The following is a 25,883-nucleotide window of genomic DNA, read 5'->3' as shown; positions in this document are numbered from 1 at the left end:
TCCTAGTACTTCAGTGTCTGTGTCTTGCATTTGGGTCCATTCCCAATGCCCCCCTTATGACATCAGGAGATGCTAACTACTCGTTACATAGGATTACCTGTGCCTTTTATAGATCACATTTTCTCCTTAATAAGTTACACCCCACCACTTACAACCTGCCTACTTTATCCAAAGGAATAATGGTTGGTTTCCTTGTAATGTTAACCACCATTTTAATCTCATATTCACTCTTTCCCAGTGTCATTCCTCTCCTCATTTCTCCTCTCAAACTATTCTATTTTTTTTAGTTTACACCACTTTTGTAGCCTTTTTCAGCTTCTTGCATCTGTACAATGCTTCTAAGATGCTCTGAAAGTTGTTTTGATTGAGACATGGTGCATATACACACCTTTGTGATCTTTGTAATCTGCCTTTGTGTGTGTTTTTATAGGGCAAGGCACTTCTACAACCTACACCGTCAATCTCATCTCATTGATTGGAACACGTGACTCCAAATAGCTTTTGTAGAAGGCATTACCCCAGAGGTTCACATTATCTTTTTGAACAAATACGTGTAATATTGGATCATTTTTCTCAATACATAAATGAACAAGTGTAATGCTTTTGTGTTATTTATTTAATTAGGTTTTCTTTATTTAGGTTTACGTGAAGATCTGATCACATTTTAGGTTATATTTATTCGTAGCTGCTGGCCATCCTTTCTGTATGGTACCTTTGAGTAGTTTCATTGTCTCATTTGTCCCTACTGCTTTCCTAACCTTCTCTGGTCTATTGAGAGATACTGGAATGAAGGTGACAATCATGGCAACATAGTACATCTACATTAATCTCTTGGTCACTCTTTTCTTTCTGGTTGACTGCTCAAGACAACAGCTCAACAACAAACTTATACGTTCCGGGTTGGAGATCATCTTCACATCATATCTCTGTGGCCTTATCAACATGCACGGTCTCCTCTATAGAAAGCCATTCAGTTGTTTAGACATAATTGAGACCAGTGGTTTATGGTCAGTCTCCACTTCAAAAGCTTGTCTATAGATGTACTGATGCAACCTTTCACATGCATATGTGACAAAGAACATAAGAAATAGGAGCAGGAGTAGACCATCTGGCCCGTCGAGCCTGCTCCGCCATTCAATAAGATCATGGCTGATCTGGCCATGGACTCATCTCCACCTACCTGCCTTTTCCCCATAACCCTTAATTCCCCTACTATGCCAAAGATCTCTCCAACCTTGTCTTTAATACCTGTATATTTACTGAGGTAGCCTCCACTGCTTCACAGGGCAGAGAACCCCACAGATTCACCACTCTCTGGGAAAAGTAGTTCTTCCTCATCTCCATCCAAAATCTACTCCCCCAAATCTTGAGGCTATGTCCCCTAGTTCTAGTCTCACCTATCAGTGGAAACAACTTTCCTGACTCTATCTTATCTATCCCTTTCATAATTTTATATGTTTTTATAAGTTCTCCTCTCATTCTTCTGAATTCCGGCGAATACAGTCCCAGGTGACTCAATCTGTCCTCACAGTCTAACCCCCTTGTATCACCCTGGGAAAGGTTTCACCGCTAATTTAATTGTCTCTCTGTGGAAGCGGTGTTCAGGTTCTGGTTAGAGATAATGGGTGCTTTGGAGCGTGAGTCGTCCAATGAGGAGAGAGTGTTTCCATGTTGTGTGCCTGAGACCGAGGGGATCTGGGTCTTTTGTTCGGTGGGAGCTGGAGAGAGAAGATGCCAGAAAGACGAGGTCGTAAACACCAGAAAGGAGTGGACTTGGAGTGGGGCCGGGAGTCGACGAGGCCCGGGGAAATCAATGGAGGACCAACGGAAGGGAAACTGTGAGCTCCAACTTGTGCACATTAGGCTGTTTCATTAAAATGGGCCCTTTTCTTTTTGTTTTCTCTTATTGATCCTTTCGTCAAATTCAGAATTATAAAGCTAAATTGTTTAATTGGATATGGTGTACTGTCCGTTATCTGAAAAAAATCACGCAGCATCCACACAAACAAAAGGTTTTGCACCTTTGGTGGGGCCAGAGATTGTATTCCCTAGACTTACGCAACAGACAGAACCTGGGGGTTACAATTGTGGGGTATCGTTCAGGATTGATTTCATTGGATGCTGTGTGATTGCCCTGAGCACTGAACCAGTGTTTAAGTCTGTGGTAAACTATTCTCCGGTAAATCGATTAGGATACGTGAGTATGGATGCTGCCAGGGTTGAGTGGTGGTGTGGTGTGCATCCACGGAGTTACCAGTAACGAATGCCTGCGTGTTGAGTGGGGTAGGTATTTGAACTCCTGATGAATTGTTAATTCAATTTTTAAGTACTGTTAAAGCTGTAGGCAAATTTACGATTGTGGGGCAGGGACTTGATAAAATGGCGGGCAGAGATAAGTTCAGACTAGTGCTGACATGACGGCAGTGGAACTGCCTGGTTCTATCGGGGCCCCCGGGGGGGGGCATGGACTGTCCTTACTTTCCGGGAGGAGGAGAGTGTAGGGGAGCGGGACGAATCGCAAGTTGAGTCTCCCGTAGCTGGAGGCGGGGACTTCAAAGACAGGATTCTCTCGTTTCTAGTTAGCGAGGGGAAGGAGTGGTCTGATTTGGATTGTCTAATGAGATTCCTGTCCCCCAGTGAAGAGTGAAGAGCTAGTATTCGCCCTTACCTCTCCGCTGAATAAATGGAGGTTCAAAGTCCCAGCTATTGTAGGCTCCACCTGTTCTCAGGAATGACGCCCAGCCCTACAGAGGAAGAGGGGTATGAGAGTTGGGCGGAGCAGACCGCTCAGTTGTTAGATGATTGACAGTGCTCTGACGATGCAAGACGACAGTCATTGGTTGAAAGTTTGAGTGGGACGGGCTAGTGATAGCACAGAACCCCCTTGCCATTTCTGCAGCCTACATGGCAGCGCTAGAGAAGGTGTTTGCTGCGACGGGAAGCCCAATGGAGCTCATGACGGGGTTTCAGAACATGTGTCAGGAGAAGGGGGAGAAGCTTTCTGCCTACATCTTTCGGCTAGACAGGCAGCTAAATTGCTTGTGGCGCAGAGGGGCCATTCAGACGGCTGAGGAGGATCAGTTTTTTTTATTTCAAAATATACTTTATTCAAAAATAAATATATACAATAAACCATTCAATAACTTTTCATCCTTTACATACGTTTCCATTATACTCAGTAAAATATCCGTGTTTATAGCCACCCACGTGGCACTCCAGTAGTTCAGCTTAGCATATCATTGTTGAGGGGTATACTCCCCGCCCACCGACCCCTCCCACTCCCACGGGTGGAGAAAACCTATACTGTGGTCCTTCCCCACCGGGCCCTTGCGGTGGCTGCACCAAGTTTCAGTGCGTCCCTCAGCACGTACTCCTGCAGCCGAGAGTGTGCCAGTCGGCAGCATTCTCCCACGGACATCTCCATGTGCTGGTAGATCATCAAGTTTCGGGCTGACCAAAGAGCGTCTTTCACCGAGTTGATGATCTGCCAGCAGCACCGCATGTTGGTCTCCCTGTGCGTCCCCGGGAACAGCCCGTAGATCAGAGAGTCTTCTGTTACGCAGCTGCCGGGGATAAAACGTGACACTAGCCCGTCCATCCTCCTCCACACCCTAGTTAAGGATGGACCAAATAGCGAAAGGCACCCAGTCCCATAACCTGATCGCTTGGGGTCTCTGACTGTCTTGTAAGACAGGCTCCACCTCTCATTTGTTGAGCTGATCAGAGACGTACGAGAGGAGGAGAATGCGTCGGAGTTGCGGGAAGCCTCCGTCAGCAGGGTACGGTCCTCGGTAGTGAAGTGACCATGGCTAGCCTGCGCCGGGGAGTGGTAGAGGAGATTGGGGCAGAGTTGAGAACTGAGATGTCCCGGTTGTTATCAGCGGGTGTGACCCCCCCCTCGGATGAGGGAACTGATAGGGAGGCGGATCCTCTTAGGGGATGGACTATGCGGAGGGCTGCTAGCAGCCGGGGTCACGTGAGAAGAGGAGCGGCCAGTATTGTCTGTTATAACTGTGGTGAAGAGGGACACTTCAGGCAGGAGTGTGAACAATGGGAAACCCCTCGGAGAGTGAGCCCCCGGGTACCTAAGCAGCGAGAGTCGTTGGGAAAACTTAAAAGAGACCCAGTGAGGAGATGGCCTGGTCTATCGGGAGGAACACATTCCCAGCAATGTATCAAGGAACACACAAGAGCAAAAAGCCATATTCCTGAAGGCTTAGTGGGGCCAAGCTCCAGTGTATCGCTACAGATAGAGAGTATTTATGCTAGAGCCATACTTGACACAGGGTCACAGGTCACTTTGCTGTACCGTTCATTTTATAACCGGTACTTGACGCGTTTACCATTGACACCATAAATGGCATCTGGTGGCGTAATGGCATCAGCGCCGGATTCCGGAGCGATGGTTCCCGGGTTCGATTCCAAGTCGGGCCACCCCCCCCCCCGCCCCCCTAGCACGCTTTCTATCCGTGTCGGGTTGAGTGTAAAGCTTCGTAAAAAGTACAAGAGTCGAGTCAGGAACATTCATATCGTGACCCGGTTAATCCGAAAGGAGACCAATCCTGACACCACGTCCCAGACAAGAATGGCTGACTGTCTGGTGTGACACCCTAAAAAAAACCCATTCAGTGCATTAGACATTAGAGATCTGAGGTCTTAGTGCGGGTGATTATCCATATGATGGTTATTTGTCAGTGAAGCTGGAGTTTTCTGAGGTCGATGTGGGAGCGGCTGAAGTCCTTGATAAATTTGTGTTAGTTTATCCGAACCCCGTTGAGAAGGGTGGTTTTTCAATTCTTGTGGGGACCAACACTCCTATTGTGAGGAGGCTGATGGGAGCCTGCAGGGAGAAAGCTGGAGACAGCTTCCTGAGAACATTGTCCGTTCACCCGGTGTTTCAAGCTGCTTTTGAGGAAGTGTGTGGCTGCACTGGGCTGGATAACGAGTTTAGACGAAGGATTGTGTGTTTCACCCAGTCGAAGCCAATTGTATTACGGCCCAGGGAAGTAGCAGGAGTGATGGGAAACCTCAAATTTCCCGGAATGCCTGAGGCCGAGGCCGCCTTGGTGGATTTTCCAGAAGACCACGAAGAGGAGTCAGGCGTGCCTGCTGGGGTACTGGCGAGGCCTGAGCTGCAGAAACCCTCAGGATGGCAGTGATTGTCAGGAACACTACAAAGAGAGAGGTCACCTTCAAGCTGGGGATGCCCCTGGCACATCCTTTCCCGGTGACGGTAATGTCTAGCATCCCGGTGAGACAAGCCGGGGAGAAACTAGTGGAAAAAGGGGGAAAGTTAACTGCTGAGTCATTCAATTCTGGGGACTCCCCGGTACCTGCGAGTTGGAAGAGGAGGTTAGTAGAAAAGATGTTGAAACTGGAAGGGGTCTTTTCCACTGATGAGTTTGATGTGGATTGTTCCAAGAGCATTCACCACATTCAGGTGACCGAGAACACGGGTTCAGAGAGGGGTCATGGTGACTGGCCCCTGCAGAGGTGGAAGATGTTCAGCAGCAGTTGTGTAAGTTGAAGGAAGCTGGGATCATCACCGAGTCCTGAAGCCCCTATGCGTCCCCAATAGTAGTGCCCAGGAAGAAGAATGGGAAGGTATGGATGTGTGTGGACTATTGGACTCTGAACAGGCGTACTGTCCCCAACCAGTATATGGTCCCAAGGATCGAAGACGCGCTGGCCTGTCTGAGGGTGCGAAGTGGTTCAGTGTACTGGACTTGAGGAGTGGATATTACCAGATCCCCATGAGTGAGGCGGACAAAGAGAAGATGGCATTTATATTTCCCCTGGGATGCTTCCAGTTCGAAAGGATGCCCCAGGGCATATCGGGAGCCCTGCCAACTTTCCAGCATGTCATGGAGAAAATGGTGGGAGCTATGAACTTGCTTGAGGTATTGATGTACCTGGATGATCTCAATGTCCGGGTCCACCTTGGAGGAACTTGAAGTGAGGCTACAAAAGGTGCTGGGCCCCCTGAAAGCTGAAGGGTTAAAACTTTCCCTGGACACATGCCACTTCTGTAAGACACCTGTCAGCTATGTTGGGCACATAGTCTCACGGGATGGTGTAGTTACAGATCTGTCTAAGGTAGAGGCGGTGACCACCTGGCCAAGGACCCAGATTGTGAGCACCCTGCGCTCGTTCCTTGGATTCTGTGGGAACTATTGGAATTTTCTGAAGGACTTCTCTAAAGTGAGTCACCCTTTAAATCGGCTTCTGTGTGGTTACCCTCCCTTGGGGAAGAAAGGGAAGAGGACGTAAGGAGAGGATGGTAAAGATTATCTTAACTCTTCAGAGCCTTTTGGAGCGAGATGGGATGCAAAATATGAAGATGCCTTTGAATTGCTGAAGGAGCTGCTGATGAAAGTGCCTGTGATGGCTTTTGCAGACCCCTGGTTGCTGTATGTTTTGCATACAGATCCCAGCAGAGAGGGGTTAGGGGATGTCCTGTATCAGGTTCAGGGTACAGGGTTGAGACCTGCCGTGTTTGCCAGCCAGAGTCTATCACCCTCTGAACAAAACTACGCCACGCGCAGGTTGGAGTTTAGAAGACCATAAGATATAGAAACAGAATTAGGCCATTTGGCCCATCAAGTCTACTCCATCATTTTCATCATGGTTGATCCATTTCCCCCTCAGCCCCAATTTCCTGCATGCTTCCTGTATTCCTTCATGCCCTGACTTGACAAGAATCTATCCACCTCTGCCTTAAATATACACAATGACAGCCTCCACAGCTGCCCTTGGCAAAGAATTACACAGATTCACCACTCTCTAGCAAAGGAAGTTCCTCCTCATCTCCCTTCTAAAAGGATGCCTCTCTATTCTGAGCCTGTGTCTTCTGGTCTTAGACTCTCTCACCATAGGAAACATCGTCTCCACATCCACTCTATCGAGACCTTTCACCATTTGATAGGTTTCAATGAGGTCACCCTTCATTCTTCTGAATGATAGTGAATACAGGCCCAGAGCCATCAAGCACTCTTCATATGACAGGCCATTCAATCCTGGAATCATTTTCATGAATTTCTTTTGAAACTTCTTCAGTTTCAGCATATCCATTTTAAGATAAGGGGCCTAAAACTGCTCCAAGTGAGGCCTCACCAATCCTTTATAAAGTCTCAACATTACATCCTTGCTTTAATATCCTAGTCCTCTTGAAATGAATGCTAACATTGCATTTGCCTTCCTTACCATCGTCTTAGCCTACGAATTAACTTCTCGGGAATCCAGCACAAGGACTCCCAAGTCACTTTGTGCCTCAGTTTTTTGTTTTTTCTCTTCAGTTAGAAAATTGTCAACCCTTTCATTTCTTCTAATAAAGTGCGTGACCATACACTTCCCAACACTATATTTCATCTGCCATTTCGTTGCCCATTCTCCTAATCTAAACCCTTCTGTAGCCTTTCTACTTCCTCAGAATTACTTGCCCCTCCACTTATTTCCATATCGGCTGCAAACTTTGCAAAAAAACCATCGATTCCATCACCGACATATAACAAAAAGAATCGGTCCCATCACAAACCCCTGTGGAACATCACTCCCTTTATTCCCTTTAAAGGGAAAGGCTCCCTTCATTCCCACTCTTTGCCTCCTGCCAGTCAGACACTGATTTATCCACGCTGGAATCTTTCCTGTAATACCACGGGCTCAAAGCTTGTTAAGTAGCCTCACGTGTGTCACCTTGTCAAAGGCCTTCTGAAAATCCAAGTACACAACATCAACCGATTCTCCTTTGTCTATTCTGCTTGTTATTTCTTCAAAGAATTCCAACAGATTTGTCAGGGAAGGTTTCCTCTTAAGGAAACTAAACTGACCACAACCTATTTTATCATGTGCCTCCAAGTACCCCGAGTCCTCATCCTCAGAAAGCGACTCGAACATCTTCCCAACCACTGAGGTCAGGCTAACTGGCCGTTAGTTTCCTTCCTTCTGCCTCTCTCCCTTCTTGAAGAGTGGAGTGACATTTGCAATTTTCCAGTCTTTTGGAACCATTCCAGAATCCAGTGATTCTTGAAAGACCATTACTAATGCCTCCATGATCTCTTCAGCCACCTCTTTCAGAACCCTGGGGTGAACATCACCTGGTCCAGGTGATTTATCCACCTTCGGACCTTTCAGTTCTCCAAGAACCTTCTCTCTAGTCATGGTAATATCACACGCTTCACGTTGCCTGACACCTGGATCTGCCACCATACTGCTAGTGTCTTCCACAGTGAACACTGATGCAAAATATTTATTCAGTTCGTCTGTCCTTTCATTGTCCCTCATTACTACCTCTCCAGCATCAGCTTTGGACTCCATTACCTTGGGAAAATGACTGTGACCATCAATCTTACCTAATCTATGCGCCTCACGGTCAGCCCCCTGAACTCCAGGGTAAACAGTCCCAGCTATCCTATCTCTCCTCACGACTCCACTCCACTTCCAGCAACAACACTGTGAATCTTTTCTGCACCCTCTCTAGTTTAACTGCATCCTTCCTATAATACATCAACCCAGTCTCCACACAATATTCAGGTGCATTCCTGTTACGCCTTGTAAACTGACACGCCTGTACGCGACGTTCTATCTGATAATTATGACAAGCCTGCCATACATCTTCTTCTCTATCTTGTACACATGTATTACCATATCCAGGGGACTTCTACCCTGAGGTTTCTCTGTTCTATAATACTCCCAAGGGCTCAGTCATGTGCCTTCATTTGTCTTGCTTCCTGATCTGTTACTTAACTTCCCAAAATACATCACTTCACACTCGTCCAAGTTAAATGTCATCTACTATTCATGACCATCTTTCCAAGTCAGACTAGATATCTTGTACCCTTAGGCAAGCTTCTACATTGTCTACATCATGCATGAAAAGGGCTGTGGTGGATAAGCTAAGTGACTATCTATATGGTGCCAAATTCCAGGTGAGGACGGATAACGATCCATTAACTTATATCCCGACCTTCGCGTAATTGGATGCCACAGGCTATCGGTGGTTGGCGGTGACTGCCTATGATCTCAGCCTGAGGTATCGGCTGGGGAGTCCGAACGTTGATGCCAATGCATTGTCCTGATGTGCACATGAAGGACTGGACAGGGATGGAGAGTGGAGAGTGTTCTTGCCCCTGGAGTGCCAGTTTTCCATCACAGGGAAGTGGGTTTTCTTGTGTGCCTGACACCGGTGTGAGCTGAAGTCTTTGTTCGGCTGGGGATGAAGATGCTGGAGAGAACCGTTCGTGGACCATGATTCAATGGAGCAAGGTGCAGAGGTCTACTGAGGATCAGTGAATATGACTTTTGGGAAGAGTTCAGCACCAACTTGTGCACATTTGACTGTTTAATTATATTGGGCCCTTTTTGTTTTTATTCTTTACTAACCATTTAGTTAAATTAACATTCAAGAATATAATTCCTTTAATTCTATGCGGTGTGCTGTCTGTTATTTCTTGGCACCTAGCTGTAACAGGATAGCAAATTACACAGCATCCACACAAACCGGGGTTTTGGGTGGGAGAGCAGTCTCAGTCTCACGGATTTGGTGGGACTGTAGTGTGTCTTCCCTTGATTTACCCGGCCAAAGGAAACTGGGGTCCCAGAACTTTTTGGTAATTGTTTTCTGGGTTTTAAGGTTTCAGTTACAGTTTCATTTGTTAGAATTTAAGCAAACTTGTTTAATTAGTTAATTATCAAAACTATTCTGCTTTACTGCATTATTATGATACAAGGTTTTAAATTTCACGAAGTTAGTGACTTGAGCTCTTTTAAAAAAAAAATGTGATGATCTATCTCTCAAAATCATCCATTTTCTAGGAGTTGTTAACTAACATGTGGTTTATAACTGAACCAGGCAAACTGCCCAGGATCCATGTTACTTTTGGACTAGAATAGTTATGAGCTGGTTTGGTTAGGAAGAACTGTGGAATGATTTGTTGTATAGTTAGTACAGTATTGCTGTTCCTAGTATTTACCAATGGACTAGTGCAGACATAGACCTGTGGTCTGATATTTACAAGCCTGAATAAAAGAAGTTTAGTTTATCCGTCTTTGCTGATAATAAAAAAAGATAGTTGGGGAAATTAGCAGTGGGGCAGGGGGGGGGAGTGTTTTTAAAAAGAGTAGAATAAGCTGAGAGGACAAATTGGCATGGAAGTGGTGGGAAGAATAAAGTTCTTTAAATTGGAATACTGGCAGGATTTGGGTATAAGTTAATATTGAGATTGCAGAGAGCAATTTAATGTTGGCCTCAATGTTTGCTGAAATTGCCACATCAGTGTCCTGTATGACTGGCAATGAGTACCGTGCTGCTTTTGATTGGGATGTTTACCTTTTGAAATGTAATGTAAGACCGAGACCACACTCAGAGAATTATAGCTTTTTTTCTCTATGTAAATAATGGATGTCTTTTGACTAAGAAATGATTATTTAATTAATTCCTAGGATAAGATAAGATCTTTTGTAATCTGGTTTATGAACACATTGCAACACAAGACTAAGAATACTGAGAAGCTGCCTCCTTGGGCTACAGCCTCCTTCTACTACCCATTGTGTTTTCCCCTATTCCTTCTTCACCTTTCCTGCCTATCTCCTCCCTGCTTCCCCTACCCCTCCCCTTTATCTTTCCCCTCACTGGTTTTTCACCTGGAATCTACCAGCCTTCTCCTTCCCACCCTCCCCCCACCTTCCTTATAGGGCCTCTGCCCCCTCCCTCTTCAGTCCTGACGAAGGGTCTCGGCCTGAAACGTTGGCTGATCATTTCCATGGATGCTGCCCGACCTGCTGAGTTCCTCCAGTGCGTTGTGAGTGTTGCAAAGTCCAAAATATGGTTGCTCCAATATCCTGTGGCAATTTGGGCCTGAAGAAAATTATGATGTGGGAGGCCATTTGGCCCATCTGTTTTGGGTGAGTGCTGCACTGTCTACTCCCACATCCGGGCACCTTGGTTTTTATTCTTGCTGGCTGCTGCTCAATAAGCTCTCCAATTTCATTTTCTGTTTTTACCATCCTATCACAATGAGTTCCAGGTTCCCACTTCTCTCGAGCAGAAACAATGTTCCTCTAACTGTTGTGCTAATTACTTTTAATCTGCATCTCTTTTTGTTTTCACTCTGCTATAGATGCATTGGTTTTTCCCTATTTGCAGTCTTGGTCTTTCCACTGTACACTTGTGTCTATTGGTGGCTTACCCCTGAGATATATTCCACCTATTTACCCAATCTTTTGCCATGCTCTATCTTCCAGTTCTGGTTACACCTGGCAAATCTTCCATGCAGGTGCGTCTTCCCTTCATGTGGCAGCCATAATATGCTAAACTGTGATTTGAATCCAATCATAACCTCTTTGCATGTTGCAATTTTGGCCAACAAAGCCAAGAGTTACAACGGCCTTTTCAGTTGCTTTTAGAAATAAGTGTGGCCTTCTGAGGCGGGATTTTGAAAATGAACTCGCAGCGTATGGATGTAGTTGCCACCTGTTCATCCCTGGTGCCACATTGTTGAATCAGTGTCGGTTTCCTGAAGGCCCATTACTGACCTGATAAAAACCCATCTTATGTGAGTGATATTTATTTAATTCCAGAAATTAATTTTACATTTGCCCAGCTATGACATTTTGATGTTAACTGGTATAATTCAATAGTGCAGGTGTGTACTGTTCTGGCAAATTACACGAAACCATTTTTTTTTACCCTGGAGTATTGGGGCTACACAATTGAATTAATTATGCACAATTAATAATGCACAATTTAATTAAGATTGTTACTGACTTCATGCCATGAAGGGAATCAGAGGATATGGAAATTGGTTGGTATCAGTTAAGGCAAGATATTTTATTGAATGGTAGAGCAAACATATGGTCTCGATTGCCTTGTATTTTGTTTGTTAGTTAAAGCTGCAGAGCTAATGATGCAGTTGCTGAACCTTGAAAGTGGTGGGGCAGTGTGTTTCTCAGTTTAAAGTAAATGTGGAGACCTTTTAACTTTTTGGCTGGGGTTGTATTTGGACTGTAATGTTATACGTAAACTGGTGTGGCACCTCATATCACTGACTGCACTCCTTTCTCTTCCCTGCACCCCCTAACCCACTCTGATTTGGTTTCCGATCTGCTCCTCATCTAACCTGGAAGTGTGTATGTGTTCACTGATTGGTATGCCAATAAGCAAGGTGACCTGTGTACATCGAGTACATCTGAAGCGAGGGATCTCCAGGTAAACGAGCCTTCAGGTTTCCTGAAAGTATATTCTGATGAAGGTGGGCTAGAGCAAATTCGCAGACACCTAATTTAGGAGATCTTTAATCCAGGGCTGAGGTTACCTTTGAAAAGGAGGAATAAAATCCATCGATGCACACACACACTGAACAAATTTGTAAACTGATTTTTCTTGCTCTGCCATCCTCAGCACCAGAGTGACAAAGACTGTGTGTAAAAGGCCCTGGAAGACTTGGACATGAACCGTGATGGGCTGATAGATTTTAAGGAGTTTGCATTTCTATCACCATTTCCTGCCACGAATGTTTTACAGAAATGCTAAAGCAAAAATGCAAGGCATGAAAGGCCAAAACTCCACTGCCTGCAGCTCGTTTGTCAAGGATCTGTTTAAGTTGTTAACCTTGTATCTTTCTGCACTTAAATAAAGTACCTCATGAAATATGTTGTGCTTTATCTTGCCTTGGTTTGTGCTTTAATGTAGGTGAATGCTAGTCCTCAAGTACTGGTTTCCACTAACATTGCAAGGGTGAAGGAGGTTTGCAGGGTACAACAATACAGGAAAGGGGTTCACTGAACCTATGGGCCCTGAGGCAGGAAGCCTCAGGCACTGAGATATGCTGCATGTGCATTAACTTACCAACAGGAAAGGCACCTTCCCAGTGAGGGTGGCACCTTCAGCTTGGAAACTTACTTGATGAATTATCTTAAATGCAGGTCAACCTGGCTACTTGGCTGCCAAATATGAACTCTTCCTCTGCCATTTTGGAAGGGGAGACATTACACTTCATTGGGCTGCAGCCAGGCAAGAGAGGAAAGTAACTTTCTATCCTGGACCTGGGGAGCTTGAGTCCTTCTGTAGTCTGGCTCCAAGGGGTCAGAGGAGACCCATGATAGGGAAATGTTTAGTGAGTATGGATTTTAAACTCTCTGAGCAGTGTCTGGAGTGGCAGACAGTTCTCCATGATAAGTGGACTTGTGGTCTGTTATTTACAAGCCTGGATAAAAGAAGTTTATATTATCCATTTTTTACTGATAATAAAAGGAGATACATGAGGAAATTTGCTGTGTGGGGTGGGGGAGGTGTTTGTAAAAGGTATAGAATAAAGTGAGAGGACACCTTGCAAATCTTCCATGCAAGTGCATCTTCCCATTATGTCACAACCAAAATATGCTAAACTGTGATTTGAGTTCAGTCATAACCTCCTTGCATGTTGTAGACTTGGCCAACAAAGCTAAGCGTTACAACGGCTTTTTCAATTGCTTTTAGAAATAAGTGTGGCCTTCTGAGGCGGGCTTTTGAAATGGATTCACAGTATATGGATCTTGTTGTCACTTGTTCATCCCTCGTGTCACATTGTTGGGTCTGGAGTTTACATGAGTGAGTGTTGGTTTCCTGAAGGCCCATTACTAGACTGATAAAAACCCATCTTATGTGCGTGATACTTGTTTAATTCCAGATATTAATTTGAAATTTGCCCATTGTGACTTTAATTGGTATTTAATGGTGTTGCATAACCGGCAACAATGAAAATCAATCGAGACAGGTTATATAAAAACTACCAAACATTTATTAAACACGTATAAACGATAGGGGAAAAAAAAAAGAGGAAAACTTTAACCAGAGGTTAACAGGCACGCAGCTGTTCACCAACTCGCCACTCGGCTCTGGTTCTTAAAGTGTTAAATGCGAAAACAGTTCTTAAAGCGATACAATCAGATATAATTCTCAAAGCGATAACTTCAGAAGTCCAACAGTTTTACACATTCAATTGGGAGAGACTTCGCTGGAGAAAGATTTCTTCACAGACGCACCTTTACTGCTGGTTCTGCCCACAGGATTCCCGATGCCAAAAATAAACTGTTTAAATTGACTGACCTTAAATTCCTTTAGAGAAAGAGAGTACCTTTTTTTCACGAACTCATTGCCCTTTTGCAAGAGTTATCTTGATGCAGGTTCTCTCCAACGAAGACTCAATAAGGTCGATTCTTTATTAAACTGCCAAACGATGCCAACTTCTCTCGCTCCTTCACTTCGATGAATTCTTCACTCTCCCTTCAAAACTGTCAGAATTGAATAAATTGGCACTTCCAGCCACAAATTTCCAGTTCAATAATACAATATCTTGTAAGGGAACACACCTTACGTTTTAAAAATGAAACTGCGTCACAAAAACAAACAGGCAACAGAAACAGAGGCACAACACGTTCTACCGGGAAATCTACAAACTCAAAAACCCACTGCATCACCTGAGTCGACCCTCATATAGTCATGGGGCACATGTCATCACGTGACCTCACATCGGTGGGAAAATCACATCAGGTGACCTCCAAAAGACCATTACATCATTCTCATAAAAAAAAACAGATCTCCTTGAGCATGTAACAATGGTACAGATGTAAACCAGGGAGTTGTTTGTTATGTCTCTCCTCTCGCTGTGAAATGGAGACATCTCTTTCTCCCTTATTAGGAGAGAGAGAGAGAGCCTGTGGTATGTCAAATACCGGGTAAACAAGTAGTCTTTTGGGGTACTGCAAGTTTGTGTCTTTGCTGTTGCTTTGCTGCATGCTTGAGTGCTCAGTGGTGGGTGCCAATGCTTCTTTTTTGCTGGTGGGGGAGAGGGGGATCATTGCTTTGCTGCTGCTTGTGCTTGAAGGGTGGGGATCTGGGGAGGACTTTGGGGTTCTAACATTTAACCATCATTCATTCTTTGGGGGCACTCCTCTTCTTCATGGATGTTTGCGAAGAAAAAGTATTTCAGGATGTATATTGTATACATTTTTCTGACATTAAATGTACCTTTGAAACCTTTGAGATGTGGAATGGTCTAGCAAGCGACATGAAACCATTGACAAGAGAAATTCTGTAGGTGCTGGAGATCCAAAGCAACACACACAAAACGCTGGAGGGACTCAGCAGACCAGGCAGCATCTATGGAAATGAATAAAGTTGACGTTTCTGGCTGAGACCCTTCTTCAGGACGGCAAAGTAAGTGGGAGGGCATCAGAATAAAAAGGTGGGAGGACCGGAAGGAGGATTGCTAGAAGGTGATAGGTGAAGTCAGGTGGGTAGGAACAGTAAAGGGCTGGAGAGGAAGGAATCTGATAGGAGAGGAGTGTGGACCATAGGTGATAGGCAGTTGAGAAGCGATAAAAATTCAAAGTATATTTACTATCAAATATGTATGCAGTATACAACCCTGAGATTCGTCTTTCCACAGACAGCCACAAAACAAAGAAACACCATGGAACCTGTTTTAAAAAAACATCAAACATCCAACGCACAAAATAAAAGAACAAATCGTGCAAATGACAAAAAAGCGAGCAGAGAACATAATATAAAAGATCAGACCACAGAGTCATTGAAACAGTCTAGGACAGAGCCAGGCTGCCCCGGTCTAAATTGCACAAAATACCACAGAAAGGTAACCAGAGACACATATAACGTGAACTGCAAAATCCAATCCACAAACCACATCGATTAAACCTTGCCCAGGACCCGAGTCTCCGGCACCATCAAATGAGAGGCAGCGAGACCAGTCAAACAAGGCTCCTTCCTCTGGCAGTGGCAAGTAAAAAGATGGAGAGAGGCTGGTCAAATGCAGGCAGATAACGCTGAACACATGCTCACCTTCCACTCCCATCCTCGTTGATTTCAATGCCGCTCGATGCTTTGATTGGTGAGAAATGGAGTTGGTGGTGTGCTTGCGCCTGTCCCCAGGCTTCTTTGCCTTGCCAATTTTCCTTCGGGACAGCTAGAGTGGGGAATAGAAAAAGAGGGGAAAGGGGAGGGATTTTTTTTTAACTGGAAGGAGAAATCGATATTCATGCCATCAGGTTGCAGGAAACCCGTAGGGAAAATAAGATGTTGGTCGTCCACCCTGAGGTTGGCCTCATCGCGGCACAAGAGGAGCCCGTGGACCTACATGTCAGAATGGGAAGGGGAATCAGAATTAAAATGTTCGCCCACTGAGACTTCCCACTTTTGGCAGGTGGATCAGAGGTGCTCGCCAAAGCGGTCCCCCGATTTGCGACAGGTTTCACGAGTGTAGAGGAGGCTGCATCATGAGCACCAGACATGACAGATTACCCCAACAGATTTGCAGCTGAAGTGTTGCCTCACCTGCAAGGAATGTATGGGGCCCTAAATAGAGGTGAGGGAAGAGGTGAACGGGCAAGTGTAGCACTTTGGTTGTTTGCAGGGATGTGCTGGGAGGGGGATTAGTGGGGAGGGACGAATGGACAAAGGAATCAAGGAGGGAGCGATCCCTATGGAAAGCTGGGGGAGGGGGGTGAGGTAATAATATGTTTGGTGGTAGGATCCCTTTGGAGTTGGTGGAAGCTGTGGAGAATGATGGGGTGGTAAGTAAGGACAAGAGGAACTCTATCACTATTAAGGTGACGGGAAGATGGGGTGAGCATGGATATTCAGGAAATGGAGGAGCTGCGGGTGAGAGCAGCATCAATGGTGGAGGAAGGGAAACCCCGTTCTTTGAAGGAGAATGTTTCTGATGTTTTGGAAAGGAAAAACACATCCTGGGAGCAGATGCAGTGGAGACAGAGGAACTGAGAAAGGGGAAGAGCATTTTTACAGGAGACTGTGTGGGAATAGGTAGGTTTGTAAATAATGTCGGTTGACAGTTTGTCTCCAGAGGTGGAGACGGAGAGATTGAGAAAAGGGGAGGGGAGGTGTCAGAAATGGACCAAGTGAATTTAAGGGCAGCCAAAAGCAAAAGCTGATGAAATTGATGAGTTCAGCATGGGTGCATGAAGCAGCACCAATGTAGCAGAAGAGTTGGGGAGCATTGCTGGGGGAGGCTGGGATCATGGACTGTTCTATGTAGCTAATGAAAAGGCAGGCATAGCTGGGGCCATGTGGAGGCCTATGGCTACTCCTCGAGTCTGGAGAAAGTGGGAGGATAAGTTGTTGAAAGTGAGGACCAAGTCTGCCAGACGGAGGAGCATGGTGGTGGAGGGGACCTGGCAGGTTCTTTTATTGAGAAAGAAGCAGAGAGCTTTAAGGCCTTCTTGATGAGAGGTAGAAGTGCAGAGGAGCTGGACATCCATGCTGAAAATGAGGTGGTCAGGGCCAGGGAAGGAGATGGAGAGCACGAGATGTGTCGCAGGTGTACAATAGAATGGAGTCGAGGTATGAGGGCATGAGTTCAGTGGAGCAGGAGCAGGCAGAGACAATAGGCCTACCTGGACAGTCAGGCTTGTTATCTTGAGTAGGAGGTAAAAGTGATTAGTGTGGGGTAAAGGAACTATGAGCTTGGTGGCAGTGGATAGGAGTTCTCCAGAGTTGATGAGGTCAGTGACAGTGGCAGAGACGGTCTTGATGGTCTGGAGTGGGGTCCTCTTCACGGGGTAGGTATGAGGTGTCGGAGAGTTGCCACCTGACCACAGCAAGGTAGAGGTCACTCTGCCACACTACAACAGCACCCCCTTTGCCTGCAGGTCTGATGGTAAGGTGGGGATTGGTGTGGAGAGAGTGGAGGGTGGTGCGTTCAGAGGGGGTAAGTTTCAAAGAGGAGGGAGGAGTGCTGAAGTCGAGGTGGTTGATGTCTTATTGCCAATTCGAGATGAAAAGGTCCAAAGCAGGCAAGAGAACCAGAGTGGGGTGTCCAAAACGAGGAGGAGGGTTGGAGGCGGGAAAAGGGGTCATTAATGAGAGGTGTGGAAGTTCTTGCCAGAAGATGGAAGCGATGAAAGAAGACATGGCAAGAATTTGAGCTGGGATCTTGCGGGGGGCGGGGGGGGCACGGGAAGAAAGTTGGTGACGCCAGATGAGAGGGGATGGTTGGGGCTTTCAGGGGAGGTGGGGTGGAAGGAAGATGCCATTTATCACCCTGGAGTACAGTGGCTGCACAGCCCTGGAGTCTAATCAATATTGGGACTAATTTCATGCCATGGAAATTGGTTGGTACCAGTTGAGGCAAGAACACTTTATTGAACAGAAGAGCAAACTTGAAAGTTTGCATATTGTTTGAGAGCTAAAACATTTGAACTAATGATGTAGCTGTTGTACTCTGAGAGCAGTGTAGCAGGGTGTTTCCACTTCAGACTAAATGTGGAGACATTTTAACCTTTTGGCTGGGGTTGTATTCAGACTTTAATGTTATAGTTAAGCGGGTGCAGCACTTCACATCAGTGACTGCACTTCTTTCACTTCCCCGTGCCCCCAAACCCAATATTGATTTTGTTTCAGACCTACTCCTGATCTAGCCATGACAACCACTGAGCCGGAACAGCATGTGTATACACTGATTTATAGCTTCCAAAAGTACAAAAGGCTCAAGGAAATATTTAAGTTCTTAACCTTGTACTTTGTTGCACTAAATAAAGTTTCTCCTGAAACCCTTTGACTACCTCAATGGCTACTGTCCAGTCACACTTACATCCATAGTGATGAAATGTTTTGAGAGGTTGTTGATGAAATGTATCGGTTCCTTGCCTCCAATTTGCCTGCCAGAGCAACAGGCCCACAGCAGGTGCCATCCTATTGGCTCTTCACTCAACCCTTATTGACTACAGCTCTGCATTCAAGACAATCATCCCCTCAAAACTAATCAATAAGCTCCAAGACCTTGGTCTCAATACCTCCTTGTGGAATTGGATCCTCCATTTCCTCACTTGCAGACCCAGTCACTTCAGATGGTAACAAAATCTCCTCCACGATCTCCATCAGTACAGGGGCACCACAAGGCTCTGTGCTTAGCCCCCCTGCTCTACTCACTTCACACTTATGGCTGTGTGGCTAAGCACAGGTCTGAGACCATGTTCAAGTTTGCTGATGACATCAGTGAACGAGATTCATTAGAAAGGGCAAGTAAAACTAAGGCAGGGGAAAGTGGAGTGGCCATTGTGTGAGTGGGCCAGTGATAAAGAGGCTTTGGCTCATCAGGCTTCGCTGAGATCAAGCTTGGGCGAGGTAAGTGTCCGGTAAAGTTCTTCTCTTTTGTTCATTCCTCGTCTGTTAGGGCACGTTAATGCCGCGAGAATGGCTCCAGGGGCTGTGTTGTGTTCTGTGTGTGGGATGTGGGAATCCTGGGAGACCTGCAGCCTCCCGGATAACCACATCTGCACCAGGAGCACCGAGCTGCGGCTCCTCAGAGAACGTGTTGCAGAACCGGAGCTGCAGCTCGATGACCTTCGGCTCATGCGGGAGACTGAGGAGGCGGTAGATGGAGCGTCACCCCGAAGTTGCAGGGGGCAGGATACTGGGTGACTGTCAGGAAAAGGAAGGGAAATGGGTGGCCAGTACAGAGTACCCCCTGTGGCTGTTCTCCTCAGTATTAAGTATAGCAGTTATGATATTGCTGAGGGACACAACATACCGGGGAGAGCCACAGCAACCAAGTCTCAGCACTGAGTCTGGCACTGCTGTTCAGAAGAGAAGAGAGGTGAAAGGGACTACAGTTGTGATAAGAGATTCCATAGTTAGAGGAACAGAGAAAAGATTCTGTGGGTGTGATGGACACACCTGGGTGGTATGTTGCCTCCCAGGTGCCAGGGTCATGGACGTCTCAGATCGGCTGTACGGAATTCTAAAGGGGGAGGATGAGCAGCCAGAAGTGTTTGTACATATGGACACTAATGACATGGGTAGGAAAGGCGAGGAGATCCTGAAGAGAGATTTTAGGGAGCTAGGTAAAACACTGAGTAGTAGCAGCACCAGGGTAGTGATATCTGGCCATGTGCCACTAAGCGTAAGAGCAGGAGCATTTAGCAGATAAATGCATGGCTGAGGAACCGATGCAGTGGGCAGGTGTTCAGATTCCTGGCTCATTGGGATCTCTTCTGGGGATGGCACAACTTGTACAAAAGGGATGGGTTACACCTGAACCCGAGGGGGACCAATATCCTAGCAGGCAGGAGGTACAGCAGCCCCAGGATTAGGAACAGTTATTACCGCTCAACCACCAGGCTCTTGAACCAAAGGAGATAATTTTGCTCAACTTCACCTGCCCCATCATTGAAATGATCCCACAACCTATGGACTCACTTTCAGGACTCTTCATCTCATGTTCTCAATATTTACTGTTTATTTATTTAGCATTAATGTTCTTTCTTCCTTCTTCTAGTTGCAGTTTGCTGTCTTCTCCACACTGGTTGAACACCCACGTTGGTGCAGTCTTTCATTATGATTATTATCCTATGGATTTATTGAGTATTCCTGCAAGAAAATGAATCTCAGGATTGTATATGGTGACATATAGGTACTTTGATAATAAATCTACTCTGAACTTTGACCATGTTCCGTTTATTTTTGCCTTGATTTGTGGTTGAAAGTTGAAGGCTTGGACATTGATGTGGTTTGGTCAATTCAAAGTAAATTTATTATCAAACTATGTACAACCTTGAGATTTATCTTCTTGCAGGCACCCACGAAATAAAGAGTGATGAATATTCACTGTCCTAGACCAGTGGGCCTCTTTCTCATATTTGCTAATCTCTGTTCTCTAAGCACAGTGTCCGCCACTTGTAAGATGAAAAACAAAAACTTCCGACTAGCAGTGTGTTTAGTTCCTGGTTGTAAGAGCTCTGTTTATAATGCAGACGCTCTGACTGTGAGAAAGCAGGTGATAGTCACTGCACCTGCTTTATTACTGCTGGGGTTTAATTTGGGTTGTTTCAAACAGGCTAGCTGACTATTAATTTGCTTAGTTCAACAAGCTTGCAGAACAGATGGAAAATATCATTTAGCATATCAATAATGGGTATGTTTATAGGTGGAAGGTTTATTTACTCAAGGAAGTTAGCTTCACAGCATTTACAGCCTTATGTGAGGTCTATGAATCCAAACAAGGAAATCTGCAGATGCTGGAATTTCAAGCAACACACATAAAAGTTGCTGGTGAACGCAGCAGGCCAGGCAGCATCTCTAGGAAGAGGTACATTCAACACTTTGGGCCGAGACCCTTCCAAGGGTCCTGATGAAGGGTCTTAGCCTGAAACGTTGACCGTACCCCTTCCTAGAGATGCTGCCTGGCCTGCTGCACTCACCAGCAACTTTTACGTGTGTTTCTATGAATCCAAAACATATTTTAAATGATTTGTGTTAAAAGGATTTCTGAAGTATCATATGTGCGACTTCATCCCAATGGTAAAGAAACTGTATGAGTGTAGAGAGCAGGTCAGGCTTACTAGGAGTGGGTGAGGAACATCAAAAAGCTATGGAAGAATCACAGGTGAACTAGAATCTGTTTGTCTTGTCTCTGTGACAGATGACTTGTTCGTCTGTGTCATGGTATGTTTTAAGTTGTAAGGATTGTTCCTGTATTTTGGAAATCCTTTGTGTTTAGGAGAGTGTTTGTCTGTTTTAAATATGTTTTAAGAGCATTGTTCAGATTCAAATGTGTATCACTAAAAATAAAAGAACTGTGTTTTAAACTACTTCGTTGGCTGGAAGTATCTTCTCCTTGGTAGGGAGTGGAGAACCCCCACTCGAATAGTGGCTATTGGCATCTAAACTTGCCATGGAGAATAAACACTCTTTGAAGATAGGGCAGTTACAGTATAATCTCCCTTTACTAAGAATATTTGTGGCTATTTATACTGATAGAGCTCAAGGTCTTTGTTTGAGTTTAGAGCTTCACAGTCAGCAGATTCTATAACCCATCACAGTTGGGGTGCCTAATGTGATCACGCTATAACAAAAGTATTATTTTCAGAAATAATTATTACTTGGCTGTAGTCCAACTAGGAGAGTTCTCAACAAGTGCTACAGTACCCCACCTAGAACTATAAAATTGTTGACATTCTGGTTTCTGGTAGTTGCATAGGCAACTCTTGGGCGATATTATGAATGTGTTTTTAATACAGTATAGTGGAAATATGGGATAGTACGCCGAGTGCCCCTCACATTGAACAGGATGAATATCTTATTCTTCAAGTCAGAGACTGGAATGATGACAGGATACAACACAGAGTAGGATGCAGATTAGACAGACCAAACCCCGCTGTATAACCTGCTGGACTCAGACCATGACAATTTGTACCCGGTCCCAACAATGGAACAGAAATTCACGCCTGCAGACAACAAACTGGCCCCTCTTTAGATAGAAACCAAGCACCACATGCTTATGTGATAGAACCAGGTGACCCAGACCAGGGGAGTTCCACTGGGGTCAGCGTTGGGACCGTTGCGTTTTACGGTGTATGTCAATGATTTGGACTATGGGATTAATGAATTTGTGGCTAAATTGGCCGATGATACAAAGATAGGTGGATGAGTGGGTAGTGTTGAGGAAACAGAGAGCCTGCAGAGAGACTAAGATAGTTTAGGGGAGTTGGCAATGAAGTGACAAATGAAATACAATGTTGGAAAGTGTATGGTCATGCACTTTGGTGAAGGAAATAAACAGGCAGGCTATTATTTAGATGGGGAGAGAATTCAAAATGCAGAGAAGCAAAGGGATTTGGGAGTCCTTGTGCAGGATACCCTAAAGGTTAACCTCCAGGTTGAGTCAGTGGTAAAGAAGGTGAATGTGATGTTGCCATTCATTTCTAGAGGTATAGAATATAAGAGCAGGGATGTGATGTTGAGGCTCTATTAGGCACTCGTGAGACCACACTTGGAGTATTGTGTACAGTTTTGGGCTCCTTATTTTAGAAAGGCCCTACTGACAATGGAGAGGGTTCAGAGAAGATTCACGAGAATGAGTCCAGGAATGAAAGGGTTACAGTATGAGGAACATTTGGCAGCTCGTGGGCTGTATTCTCTGGAGTTCTGTGAATGAGGGGGGATCTCAAAGAAACATTCTGAATGTTAAAAGGCCTGAACAGATTAGATAGGGAAAAGTTATTTCCAATGTTAGGGGAGTCTAGGACGAGAGGTCACGACTTCAGAATTGAAGGACATCCAGAGATGCGAAGAAATTACTTTAGTCAGAGGGTAGTAAATGTGTGGAATTTGTTGCCGCGAACAGCTGTGGAGGCCAGGTCATTGGGTGCATTTAAGGCAGAGGTAGTTAAGTTCTTGATTAGCCAGGGCATCAAAGGGTACTGTAGTTTAATAATTTGAAGTTACACAACATAATATTGACAACGAGGTATTCTTATAATGAACCCGAGACGGCTACCGACCCACTCAAACGCAGCTAGACATTAGAACTAAAAAAAAGTGCAGCGAGGATCAGCAAACCAGAGCAACGCGTGTTCTTCGGAAGGGAATACAAGATCGAAATTTTTTTTAAAAAAATCATAAAATGGAAGAATTCAAGGTTAATAAAGAGTGATAATAATAATTAAAAATCAGACATGGCTAGCTAATTCAGAAAAATTGATATGTTTGATTACACAACAGGTAATTGGCTTGTATACTGAACTATTGCAGCCGTCCGCCTGTTCCACCGTTCAGGTCTTGGTTGGGTTGTTCTTTGTCAGGGACCTCACCCTCGACCTTACCGCCATGGGTGACCCTACCAGGAGCATAGCTCCAGACGGCATCGCTCTCGGGATCTCAGGACCACACAAGTTTCTTCACCGCGACAAGGTGACAATCTACGGAGAAGTTACTTTGAACTCAACGGATGTGAAGGCGGATGAAGGCTGCAACAAATCCATCAGTTCCGATCATCGTGGTTTCCATGCCATTGGAATCAGTTGGTTTGTGAAGTATCGTGTGCTTCTTGGAGTGCAACATCAAGAACGCATTAAACAAACACACGCACAGGCGTCTTTGCTCTGTGGGCCACTTCTTCAAGTCTTTCAGCGATCGGGGGAGGGCGACGGGAGCAGGCAATGTGATGACTGGAAGTTCCTAGTCAAGAACCGGCACGAAAGCGGTGAATGCTTGATTCAGTCGCTCGACTTTTGGACTGAAGCAGTTAAGTTGTTCATTAGCAGTATTCACGTCTGAGCAGCCCTATTTAGGATCCACTCTGCTCACCCTGAACTGGGAGGGGGCTAGAAAAGGTGCCCTAAAAATAGTCTGCTTCACTCCATCCTGTCTGGAAAGCCGCGTCCAGAGGGATCAGCATCACGCAGTCGAAAAACATCGAGAAGTGAAACTGAAATTTGGAACCTGGAATATATGAACTCTGATGGATAACCCAAACTCAGACCGAACAGAGAGGAGAACTGCCTTTGTTGCCCAGGAACTCCAACAATTCAACCTTGTTGCTCTGAGTGAGACCCGCAGAGCTGGAGAAGGGCAACTAAAGGAAGAGCAAGGTCAATACACCTTTTTCTGGAAAGGACTTGATCCTGAACAACCGAGGATCCATGGAGTAGGTTTTCCCATCTGAAACAGCCTACTTCAGAAGCTGACAGAGCAACCACTGGGAATCAACGAATGTCTCGTGACTTCAGTGAATCCAACTCATCAATAACCAACACGCCACCATCATCAGTGCCTATGCTCCAACTCTGGACACTGAAGATGAAGTAAGGATGAACTTCTATGTCCAACTTGACCATGTTCTTTCCTCTGTTCCCAACAACAACAAGATCATTCTCTTGGGAGACGTCAATACCAGAGTCGGGAAAGATCATAGGTTCTGGACTGGAATAATAAGCAAGGAAGGAGTTGGCAAGGTCAACGCCAATGGAACACTCCTCCTCACCAAATGTGCTGAACACAATCTGGTGATTACAAACACCCTATTTCACCAGAAAAACAGGCACAAAGTCTCCTGGCAGCATCCACGCTCCAAACACTGACACCTCATCGACTACATCATTGTACGATCTCGGGACCAACAAGATGTACTTATAACAAGAGCTGTTACTGGTGCTGACGAGTGCTGGACAGACCATCGACTCATCTCATCCACCATGAGAATGAAGATTCGGCCCAAAAGGAAACACCAAAATCAGAACACTATTAAGAAATTCAATGTTGACATCCTTCAAGACATCAACCATGTACAGAAGTTCCAACAAAATCTTCAAGAAAAACTGCCTCAACAAATCTTACCATCTGTAGAAGAACACTGGAATCAATTGAAGAATGCTATCATCACCTCCTGCAAAGAAACAATTGGGTTCAAGACGAAAAAACATCAGGATTGGTTAAATGATAACGACAAACTACTCCAACAACTCATCGACGAAAAGAGAAAAGCTTTCATCACCTTACAAAATGACCAACAATCAGCTACCAAAAGGAAATGCTATCAAGAATGTAAGGCTGCAGTCCAGAAGAGCACCCAAAACCTGAAAAACCAATAGTGGAGGAAGAAAGCTTAGGAAATCCAACAATTAGCAAATGCCAACGACACTCGAGGCTTTTTCAACGCAACTAAAGCTATTTTTGGCCCATCCACTCACGGTCAAGCCCCTCTCAAAAGCAAAGATGGTTCAACAATCCTGAAGAGCAATGCTGACATCAATTCTAGATGGAAGGAGCACTTTGGAGATCTTCTAAATCAAACGTCTCATTTGACAGGAATGTGATTAACAACATTCCAAAACAGCCCATTGACGACTCCCTGAGCAAAATACCAACACTTGAAGAAGTCAAGGAAGCCATCAAAACCTTGAAAAACAACAAAGACACTTGGCTCAATGGAATACCAGCCGAGGTCTACAAAATTGGAGGTAACCCGCTTCATTATCAACTGCATCAACTTCTCATCAAGGTCTGGATAAATGAAGACGTACCAGCAGACTTTAGAGCCTCAGCAATCATTAGCATCTACAAAAGAAAAGGCGATTGATCCAAATGCAGAAACTAT

This window comes from Mobula birostris, chromosome 26, assembly GCF_030028105.1.
Source record: "Mobula birostris isolate sMobBir1 chromosome 26, sMobBir1.hap1, whole genome shotgun sequence".
Lineage (NCBI taxonomy): Eukaryota > Metazoa > Chordata > Chondrichthyes > Myliobatiformes > Myliobatidae > Mobula > Mobula birostris.
Note: the sequence above shows the minus strand (reverse complement) of the source record.